Below are 11,651 nucleotides of genomic sequence, written 5' to 3' on the forward strand. Positions count from 1 at the left end.
AGGTCTGAGTGCCAACTCTGCTACTTACCGTATGGAGAATGGTGATGGAGAAGACAGGTACAGCGTCAGCACAATACTGAAACGGGAAGAAAATGGATTACGAACGCCCCCATGTCCTCTTTTTTCCCCACAGATAGATAGAGAGAGAGAGAGAGAGAGAGAGAGAGAGAGAGAGAGAGAGAGAGAGAGAGAGAGAGAGATACACAGAGAGAGATACACAGAGAGAGATACAGAGAGAGATATACAGAGAGAGAGACAGATACAGAAACAGAGACATAGAGGGACAAGAAGAGTGGACCAACAGCCCTGTGGGATCTGATGAAAGCTTTCAGATCCACCTAGAGGAACCTTAATAATTTATTGGTTCCGCTGTGGCCTCTGTCCACTCCTTGCAAAAGGAACAAGGAAGTTGTTGCGGTGATGAGAGAATAGCACACTGAATAGCACACTGTCTGCTGCTTTCTTACAGGCACAGCTCTGGAACTTCAGAAACAATACACTCAGTTCTAGAATTTCTGAAACAATAATTTCAGTTCTAGAACCTCAGAAACACCTGAGCCATCGTCACATGACTATTATGTTCCCGAGTGTATTGACAATGAGTGCGATCTTCTTATATATATAAATGGTATTGCTCCAAATTAAAGTATCAATTTTACTGTCTCTGTTGTTCTTGAATTTCATGTGTCCTGCCCCAGGACGCAATTATGGTTGAAGGTAAATGCAAGTTTTAAGGGGGGGATCCCTACGGTACAAGAATTGATATCAAGATTTTTTTGTCTATCCCATAACATCAGAGGTGAGTTCATTGTCTCAGATGTCACAATGTTAAAGGCACTGTCAGCTAACACATTGTCCAGTCCCGAAAAGGATGTTGAGTGACTGTTTTCTTCTTTCTTATTAGAAGAGGAGGGCACTCCTGCACCTTATCCTGAATTTGAACAAAAAAAAACTATTTTTATGAACCGAGGCAGGTTGTATGTGACAGCTTGTGGTGACTTTAGTCATGAAAGGTGGATGGATGCAAGCATATAAATAGAGATGTGCAACAGATGTCCTGCAGTTGTGTCGTTTTCCAAAATAACCCTATGTTTTACCCACTGAACTCCTCAACTGCTGCTATATGAGATAGGCTGTGGGAGCCCTGAGGAGCTAATGTGGCTAATTATAGCATTATACCTCTGATTGTGGCTGGCACATAATGTTAAAGCCGGTGCACAGGAATTGTGGCAGTTTGTGCTTTAGTTAAAGAGTAGGTTTTGGCGTAAAGTAGCCAAAGGGAAGCCTGGTCTGACTTAAAACTTCTATTAAGCACTCTTAAGGGATCGATGATTGCTAATAAAGCAATAAGTAAATGTTATGTGCTTGAAGTAGCTTGCGAGTTATTACACGTTCCGAACTCCAACCTGAACCCAAAGGATGGCTAGGGACTGAATAGGCCCTTCCATGTCAAATATTGTAGAATGGTTGTTGATTAATAATCATACATAAACACAGTAAATAAATAATAAACAGTAAATACATAAATAAACACCCAGTTTTCTGGCACTGCAGGAAGCACAACACTATTGCTGACGCAACCCTTCTGACTAGCCTCAAGCCTCTGCCAGCCATTGTAGTGCAGAGATACTAAGATAAGAAAACAATGAGAAAACCATAGCTTTGAGGGAGCGTGCACAACAGATAGTGTGTTTGTGTGTGTGTGTGTGTGTGAGAGAGAGAGAGAGAGAGAGAGAGAGAGAGAGAGAGAGAGAGAGAGAGAGAGAGAGAGAAAGAGAAAGCCATGGTAAAGGCAATGGGCAATCTTGTATGGGGGAAAAAAAAAGCTGCTGAAGAAGTCTGAATGGAGAACCTCAGAGTGAAATTAGGGAGTTAAATTGAGATGTCGTTTTTTTTACTACTGTGCAAGTCTTAACCTTTTTGTAAACAACACGTGAAAAATCTGAAAAATCAAGAATTCTTTGGACGTAATGAAACAAAGCTGTGAACCCATGTGCACCCGAATGCCATCACTAAAAATGACCAATTAAATACAAAATTACGTTCAAAAACTAAAAAAAAACACAAGCATGAGGTAAACAACCATAACTGAAGTAGGTGGAGAAAAAAATCGCGATTTTCTATTTTGTATACCTCTTGTCTCTGCCCCCCCCTTTTTTTGAGTAAATATGACCCAATATGCTAATAAATGTGGTACTGGTATGGTTTTTGTATGTATAACTTGTTTGTTTTATGAGGTTGCAGCTGCCCCAAAAGGCTGTTCAACATTGTTTGTAAAAGGAAAAAAATATGTAATACAACTTATGAAAAACGATGGCACTTGTGTGTGTGTTTGATCTCACAAGGCTGATATGATGCAAGCTGAACATGTCCTGAAACTCAGTCCTGCAGCAGCAAAAAAAAGACATCAGTCCTGACAACAACAAAACACACAAACACATGGAATTTTTTCCCCTCATGTCTTTCGAGGACCAGCATTGCCTCATGTGGGAAGAAAAAAGTAGAAGTTAAAAAAAGACAATATAAAATATACATAGAAAAGAAAAGCAAGGAAAATGTCGGTACGACTGTTCCTTAGCAACCACCCTTCGAACCTCTCCCACAACACCCCCAATCTTTCCCCAAGCCCTGACCCATGTGCGTAAAACCTCGTGATTGTGTACGAGTGATGTTGCCCCTGTTGTCAGTGGATTCACCAAAACACCCCCATCCCTTAACACCTGCCTCCTGTCTACTCACTATTTGAAATGGCAAGCAAACTTGACCTGGAGGAGAAACCTTCTCCACATTTGAACTGTCTGGGCTGTTTGTTTTCTTTTTGTTTTTTTATTTGTTTCTTTGTTTTGTTTTTGTGTTCCAGGAAGCCATGTTGTTCGTCAGTGTTCCCCCGTCTGTATTCAGAAGCTCCCAATTCATACGGGTGTTAGTTACTGTGCTCTTATTGTTACTCCTTCACACTACCTGCACTGTGTAGACACACACACACACACACACACACACACACACACACACACACACACACACACACACACACACACACACACACACACACACACACACACACACACACACACACACACACACACACACACAGGTTTAGGCCCACAGAGATCTATTAGAGAGGCATCAATTTAACATGTGTCATTTCCTGAAAATGTTTTCCCTTCCTCTCTCTCTCACATTTGAACCAGCGATGCAGGCATGGCTTCATTATCAGTTGGATTTTTTATTGGTTTTGGATTTTATTATTGGAATATTTTATTTTTATTTTTATTTTTTCTTTCCTTTCTTTTTGTTTGTTCTTTTTGCAGTCATTTGCACCTTGACTTTGTTTCCAACGTGTCACAGTTTAATGAGCTTCAGATGGGTGTGGCCAAAAAAATAGTAATGAATAAACAAATAAATACATAAACACAGGCGTTAAAATGAAATTCAAGTCCACGTTAACCACACTGCTAGCTCCGTAGCCATTTTTGAATTCCTTCGGAGGACTGGAGTTAAGCACTGCCAATCAAAATAGTGGGTAACCATTTTTTTGTCAGTGTATGATATTCTCATGGATCAAGTTCACAAGTCATGTCCCTGAAATACTGTATTTTTATTTCTAATGGACCGGTATTATGAGCTGTAAAGTATTTTTGTACAAATTTAATACTTTGGTAGCATGATATTTATCGTCGATGTATAACTTTGGGAAATTCCTACAGCTGTCATCCTTTGTATGGCCGAGAAGAAAAGAGAAACAATAAAAAGATATACAGAGTGGACAAACAAAACTGTGCTGATTGTCGTCTTTTGGTACACTGTCAAAATCCTCACTTTTTCTCTTTTTTGTCACAAGGTACATTTTTTATATTCTTTTTGGTAGGCCTATCTATCTGGATTCAGTGACTTTCAGTGATGGTGTTATGCAAGTGTTGCAATTGCATTAGGGCCTATGCTAGTCCTGCATTATGCAAGTGTTATGTAATTCCACTTGGGTGTAAAAGCTGTTACAACTTATTGCCATCTGAAATTCAAAGCATTTTTAAACTCTTTTTTTTGGTCACTACAATTCCCTTCTTTTTCTGCCAGAGGACCTGCAGTTAAACAGAAAACACCACCACCCACATGGTGCTCTTGCTGTAGCCTGCACTTACTTTGCATAAGTTGGAGCATGATAACAGACCTGGCTGATTAAAATGAATCCCACACAGGTGGTGTACAGTGTAGCTGTAGCAGCTGTATCTGAAGACTGATAATCACAGTGTGCCGTTTAAGACGTTCAACATCGTCCCCTTCTGTTATTCAGAAACAGTCTTCTTTAATTGGCCTTGGATGAAAAAGAAAACACTACAAAGAAAACGCTAGTGTGATTTGAGAATAATGGCATTGATCTACAGTAGGCTATACATAGTTTTAATTTACAATCCTTCGTATTGTGAGGAGGGGCAAGATGCTAAGCAGCCAACCACGTAAGCTCATTTTTTGACAGACAGCAGTTTCCAACAATCAGAGGTTGCGCAGCCAGAGATTGTTTATAGAGATGCACCGGATCCTGATTTTTAGGATCCTGCCGGATACCAGATCCACTGCTTAAGATCCTGCCGGATCCGGAAACACGTTGAAACACATAGCCTACTCGGACACGTGGGCCCTTTTTATCACGTTGGCTCAAACTATTTTGACTGAAAAGCCTCGGCTACCGGATCCTGGATCCTGGAACCGGATCCGGATCCTGTGAAAAACCCTATTATCCTGCTGGATCCGGAACCGGATCTTGGATCCGGTGCATCTCTAATTGTTTAAAAACGATAAACCCATGTAGGCCGATGTTTTAGCCCTTTTTATAGTCTATGCCATCTATAAGGCTGTTAGTGCGAACCTTACCACATGCATGTCCCACAGTTCCTGATGAGTTATAATAAAAGGCATAGAGTACAAACAAACAATTAACTTTCTCGCGATTTCATCTCACTCTCAACATCTGTGAACAGACAGAAATGACGGGCCAAATGAAAATGGTATGTAGGGTTCCCTGGTCATTGCTGTCTTGTGTGTGATATAGAGCTCTTCAGCGTTGACGTCAACTTGTATGCGGCGTTTGGACTACCGGTTCCATGGCGATTTTTTACATTGCAAAACGCCGTAGAGATTCAGGTTTGGCAAAAATATAAGTTGCACGCCAACAACGAACATTAGCGTGTCCCCGCATCCCTTTCTCATTAGTGGAACGGATCGTATCATCATATTGGTGTATTCACATGTTAAATCATGACGATTTTAATTCAATATTGCTAACCCCTTTCTGATCATTAAAACTTCCGAACTACATACTTTCCTTTGGTTGCCATGGGTACAACCCTCCGCACGTACATGCCGGCGCCGCTTCTGTAGTCGAACAAAAGTTTCCGGGTTTAGCATATGGACGCAACATCGTATTTATGTCGAAGTTTGACACAAAATGATCAACCATGTCATACCTACAGCCTATTTTTAACACCCTCGACCGTTTGCGGGGGTTCGCTAAGCGCGTGCTTGCACTCGGAGCTTATTTGAAACTGGCCCCTATGCATTCCCAATGGAAGCCGGAAGCCGATAGGAACCAGGAAGTCGTTAAATGCTAACATGAAAGACTACAATCTACTACATGCTTCCGCGTTACTGAAGAACTCTATTGGCTATGTTTACATGATGAGTTCCATTCCTTATTGAAAATTAAATAGTTCCGTCGAGTTTATGTTGCCCTTTGATTGATTTCTGAATTGTGACGTGTTTAGGCCTACACGATGTTCACATTCCTGATCGGAATGATACTTTATTCAGAATTAAATTGATTTGATAGCCTACAGAATTAAATGTTCCATGTAACCCAGGCGAGGAGTGACTCCTCTGTCCTTTTACAGTTTTTCTTGATTGCTTACACACCATTATCGGAATCAGGTCTCAAATTCTCAAAACTCTACACACAAATCCCCAAAACTCGCACACAATGGGCAAAAACCCTCACTACCCCTGGAAAATGCACGTCTTGTCTCAAAACAATGTACTCTCTTCTAAAAAGGCAATTTTGTTCTCAAATGACACACACAAGCAGTCATTTTAATTCACACTCATATGAACCATTGAACTAATGGTCGTATGGTAAAACTCTATACTCAGCTTGACACACAGTAGAAACTTAATTTCTTCAGTGTTCCACTTACTAAAGAGGGTATTTTCTATTGTAAAATACTGAAATAGGCCTATTATTTTTAAACTCAGACTACACAGATGTGTGTCAAAAAATATATTTTAAATATTTTTCTGACATTGAAAAAAGTTGCACTAATTTACTGTAAAATATTGGGTAACCACATGAAAGTTATCTCCTGTATTAAATATTTTGGAGAAATATTTAATACAAAAACTAAACAAATGTGTGTTCTCACAGCGTCCACTCATGTTTTCATCAACATCACATGCGATGTGTGTCCTTATGGGGTGAATATTCCAGATTGTAAACAGGCATGAAGAGTTTGCCCGTGTGATGAGGAAGTGAACATTATGGCAGTTGTTTTTAGTATTTTGAATGAGTGTGTTCCATCCGAAAACCAGGATTTTTTTTCATGAAAATTGTGTCTAATCCAGGGAATTGTGTGTAGTGTTTTGAAAAGAGTGTGCTTTAAAACTGAAATGTGAATGTAAAGAAGGAATTGTGCTTATTGTTCAGTGACATTGGTAAGGGGAGTTGGGAAATGGATGAGATGTTTCCAGAATTGAGAAGTAGGGCCTACCAGAAATTGTGTGGAAGCAATCGGAAAAAAAAACTGTAATACAATTGATAAAAAAGACTTCCAGAAAAAAACACAATACCTGAATCCTTCCTCTGCCAAGCAATTGCACACAGGGCCCCAGGGCAAATCACTGATAGGGGCCCCCATACAGCATACCATAAATATGGGAGGGCCCTGGGGTCCAGGGGTAAATGCCCTTCTTGCCCCACCTATAGTTCCGCCCCTGCTGCCAAGACTTGTCTGAGTGATCTTCCATTGGGGAGCCTAAGTCACACCCTTTCATAGATATGAACACTGGATAGCGCGTTGACCACTTCTTTGTGTTAGAATGAATGCCTCAAGACATATCGCCACCATTTTTTACCCGGTATATTGCTGCCATGAATCTGTGACAATGCCATTATGCAACACAATGGGACACATTGTCCAGTAGGTGGCAATAACATGATGCTCCTTCAAAAATCAAAAATCCTGGCACGATTGGAAACAATCTGTTTCATCTTAACTGACATGCCAATTCAGCCTCTCACACTGAACTTGCCCCGTGACACAGGTGTGACATGGAATGACAGGTGGAAGAAGAGCCATAACGCCATCCATATATGGAAAATCTCACCTCGTGATCCTGACTGGTTAGTTCATTCGTTCTGAAATTATTCAGATTTTCGCGGTCCTCAGATGGTTGTCAGAGGAAACCGTGTTGCCCGGGATGCCAGCCATTGTAGGATCGTCACTGCATGCCCGCACAAGAAAGACAGAGAGAGTGGAAAAACAGAGGAAGAAGGGAAGAGCCAGCTAATGACTAATTGACTATTCACGATGAGAGATAAAAGTAATTGAAGGATTAGGATAGCAGCAATTAAACTTTAAATCTGTTGATCTGATTAAGGAAAAGCCTTAAACCCATCTTTTTATTAGCATATTTTTTTAGAAATTAGTGTCAATGTAATGAATTACCCAAGTTGACCAAGATTACTGCACGGACCCTCCTCCAAATGCACTGCATAGCAAGTAGGCCTACGGTGTTACTCTGTAAAATGACATGTTTGATAAATTGCGTCTTAATTTTATGCAAATAAGTCCATCAGTGGCCTAGCTGGGTTAGACTTAATGGCCAACACAACACAGCAAGCAAATATCTGCATTTCTGTTTTTCAATATCACTGCCTTTTTTCCCCTGTAACTACACCATATGGGGCCACAGACATATTTTAGTGTGAATCAGGATGCAATCTTGTTTTTTTTATTTTTTTATCACGTTCCTTTTCCATCAACACAGTCATTAGTTATTCTATTCCCCATGCTGCGGTGCGTTCCACCGTGCAGTGAAAGAGCTCCACCTGCTGAGCAAAGGTGGGACTGCTTCTCAACTGGCTCATCCTAAAAGCTGTTCCTCTTTCCGGGACTCGACTCACGCCAGTGATGGTACAAGAAGGAGATAAGTCAGGCTCGTTGTTTTCCGGTATCCCGTTGACGTCAGGTGAACGCCCCTTTAGGAGACCATCCGAGTTTGAGAGTGAATTACGCCTCTAGAGTGCATTTGTGGGATTGAATCCTTGGATGACAGTTCAGATTTCGGATGTCAAAATGCAAATTGACGTGTGTCCTCCTCGACACTTCCACCTTGAAATAAAACAAAGGGGTGAAATAGGTTTGTGTTGTGTGTCTTATTCATTGCACATCATCCAAACACAGGTTTGTTTCACATACTATTTAATTATGCCATCGTATATTTTTGGGTAGGAGCAACTGTGTAGATGAGGTAATTAGCAATAGGCTATTACATAATATTGGTTGCTCTTTCTATCGTAATTTGGCGATAACGTCCAGCATGTTCACAATGTAGGCTAGCTTCAGCGCAATTCACCGACAAAAGGCTCCCAATTCCGCGCACTTTTCAGGTCACGGTAGGCCTATTTCCTACTGTTTATTATTCCTTTATAGGCCTACAGTTGTGCTGATTTCGCTCACACTTGCAGTCCTGGCTTTACTGCTGCAGGAACTGTGATTAGTTTGGTCGTTGCTGTGGAAACGGTTGAATAATTTTAGTCCTAAAGTTAAATAGGGAAGCGGCCAGGGCGAGTTTGAAGCCAGAATGTCGTCGTGCAATTAAAGTTCCATCTCTTTCCAGCTGCCGTTACGACACCCTTCATTACAATGCTGTCTATGGCCGTTTGACTTGGTTTTAAATGTCATCACCATTTCAAATTGTAGGCCTAGGTTATAGCCTTGACATCTCTTTAGTAGGCTATTTCATACACATATGGTGTCCCATGTAAAGTGTTACAGACTTCTCGCGAATAGGCCTATTTCCTCACTGCCTAGCCAAAAAAGGGGACAACTAATGTGGCTTCACTGACAACTGCAACAGTTACTGCAAGCAACTGATATCTACCTGGAGTTGCATAAACAAACCAAAATACGAAAAGTGCATTAAACACCGCACACTGTGTAGGCCTAGGCCCTACTGGTCTCTCCCCCCCCCCCTCTCCCTCTTCAAAGCACGCGTTTCGCCCGGTGCGTCTTCAGGTTCCCGAAGACGCACTGGGATAAGAGCTAATCTGAAGACGCACTGTGCGAAACGCGTTGCTCGCTCAGGGGAAAAAATACAAAAGAAGTATCCAGTGTGCGATGTTTAATGAACTTTTCGTATTGATCAAGTTTTTCTGCCTTGCACCTGGAAGGGTTGTGCACAATACAAGGACTTCCATGCACAAATAAATAAATACTAGGCCTATATATATATATGACAGGATATTACAATAAATGTAGCCTACAATGAAAACAACGTGAATGTCAACTGGGCAGACAGTTACCATGAGCGACGCGTCCCATCCCATCCGTCGCCGCCACGCCTCTTCACAGACTACGAATCCCACCTCAGCCCTTTGGATGGCGGTAATACGCAACCCTTGTCAGCTGCCACCAAACGCAACAGTAAGAGAAGAAGAAGGGGGGACAACGCCCCCTTAGGAGACCCAAACTTGAGCACATCCATTTACATTGTGTGGGCGGAGTTCAGGGTATCTCCTTCTTGTACCATCACTGCTCACGCTGAAGACCCTGCTCACATTGCTACATCAACAGCTATATTCTTGCTCCAACACCACTTGGTTTACACAAGCCGTCTTCAGTTTCAGAGTGGGTTTTCGTAAAATAAAAATGAGAATATGTGAATGTCAGCGCAAACGTAAATAGCAGCAACCTACACACCCCTCTTCAAATTCTAGGCTTTTGTTATGTAAAAAAATGGCAGACAGACAAATAAATTCAAGGCTTTTTCCACCATTCACTCCTCTTTGCAAAAGCCCTCCAAATTAGAGTGCATCTCCTGCGCAGTCCTCTTCAGATCACCCAACTGATGTTCGATGGAATACAAGTCTGAACTCTGTCTGGGCCATTCCATACTCTGGTGATTGAAGCCATGCATTTGTTGATTTAGGTGTGTACTTAGGGTAATTGTTGTTCTGGAAGATAAAGTTCTTCTGTATCTTCTAACAGGTGACCGAAAGTTCTGTGCCACTACCATGGGCCCTGTGGAAATATCCATAAGCCCATCCTCCCTAATTAAGGCCCCAGTTACTGCTGAAGAAAAACAGCACAAAATTACAATGCTGCCACCACCATATTTCACTTTAGGTATGGTGTTATTAGGGGGATGTTTTGTGCCAAACATACTCATTGGAATTGTGTCCAAAAAGTCCAACCTTGGTGGAGTAAATTTTGCACAAAGAAATCTGTAAACTCCCAGATGCATGTGGGAAAATGTGCTATGGCCTGATGAAACCCAGGTTTAACAATTAAGTCATAATTCCAAAAGGTATGTTTGGCACAAAAACAACTGTACATCGCCAAGGTTACATCATGCATAAAGTGAAGCATGATGGTATTCTATGTCAGGGTTTCACATATATACACTCACTGGCCACGTCATTAGGAACACCAGCCAGCCACCTGCCAGCCGGCCGCAGCCCCCTTGGCATCCCCTCGCAGCCCACCAGGGGTCCCCGGCCCCCACTTTGAAAACCACTGTTTTATGTGATTGTTGTTCTTCAGCTGGAACTGGTGCTTTAGTCAGGGAGGGGCCGTGGTAGTGGCACAAAACCTTCGGCCCCCTGTTGAAAAGATGCGGGGGAATTTAATATTTCAGAACAACAATAACCTTTGGCACACGCCTAAATCAACAAAAGAATGGGCCATTCCAAAACCTCAACCTTATTCTGGTGAAACCAGACAGAGTTCAGACCTGCATCCCACTGAGCATCTGTTGGACATTCTGAGGAAGACGGCACACACGAGACACATTCGCAATCTGTCAGATTTGGAATGCTTATGCAAAGAGAAGTGGACAAATATTGCCCCTTCAACATGTGCCATGCTGATAGACTCCTCCTCAAAAACACTGAGTGTTGCAGCAGCTTTGCCTTATGTTACAGCAAAGTATTAGTTTAAGGGAGTGCATATTTATGCAACCATGTTCATTTAGTTTTTTATTTTGTATTCTTTCCCTTTAAAGTTTGTGAGTTTGTTTTTCACCTCCATGGTACAGGATAATAGTTTAGATTTAAGTGGGAAAAGTTGTGAATTTATTCGTCTTTCTGTCATTTGTTTTACATACAACACCTTTTACAACAAAAATGTAGAATTGGAACAGGGTGTGTAGACTTTTTATAGGCACTAGGTCCAGTTATGTCCACACAGGGAAGCCATAGAGATCAGTATGGCCAGTGTGATCATCACACTCACAGTGACCTCAGAATATCTAGATTAAAAAGTTCAGATTGAATAGTATATTAGTGTAGTGCTGTTGTGCTATGGTGTTGTGTTTGAGACATGATGCCCTTTTTTTGGTGGGAGGAGGAGGGAGGCATATACAAAGAGTGCTAAACAACACTG

Source organism: Engraulis encrasicolus, chromosome 12 (genome assembly GCF_034702125.1).
Source record: "Engraulis encrasicolus isolate BLACKSEA-1 chromosome 12, IST_EnEncr_1.0, whole genome shotgun sequence".
Taxonomy (NCBI): Eukaryota; Metazoa; Chordata; class Actinopteri; order Clupeiformes; family Engraulidae; genus Engraulis; species Engraulis encrasicolus.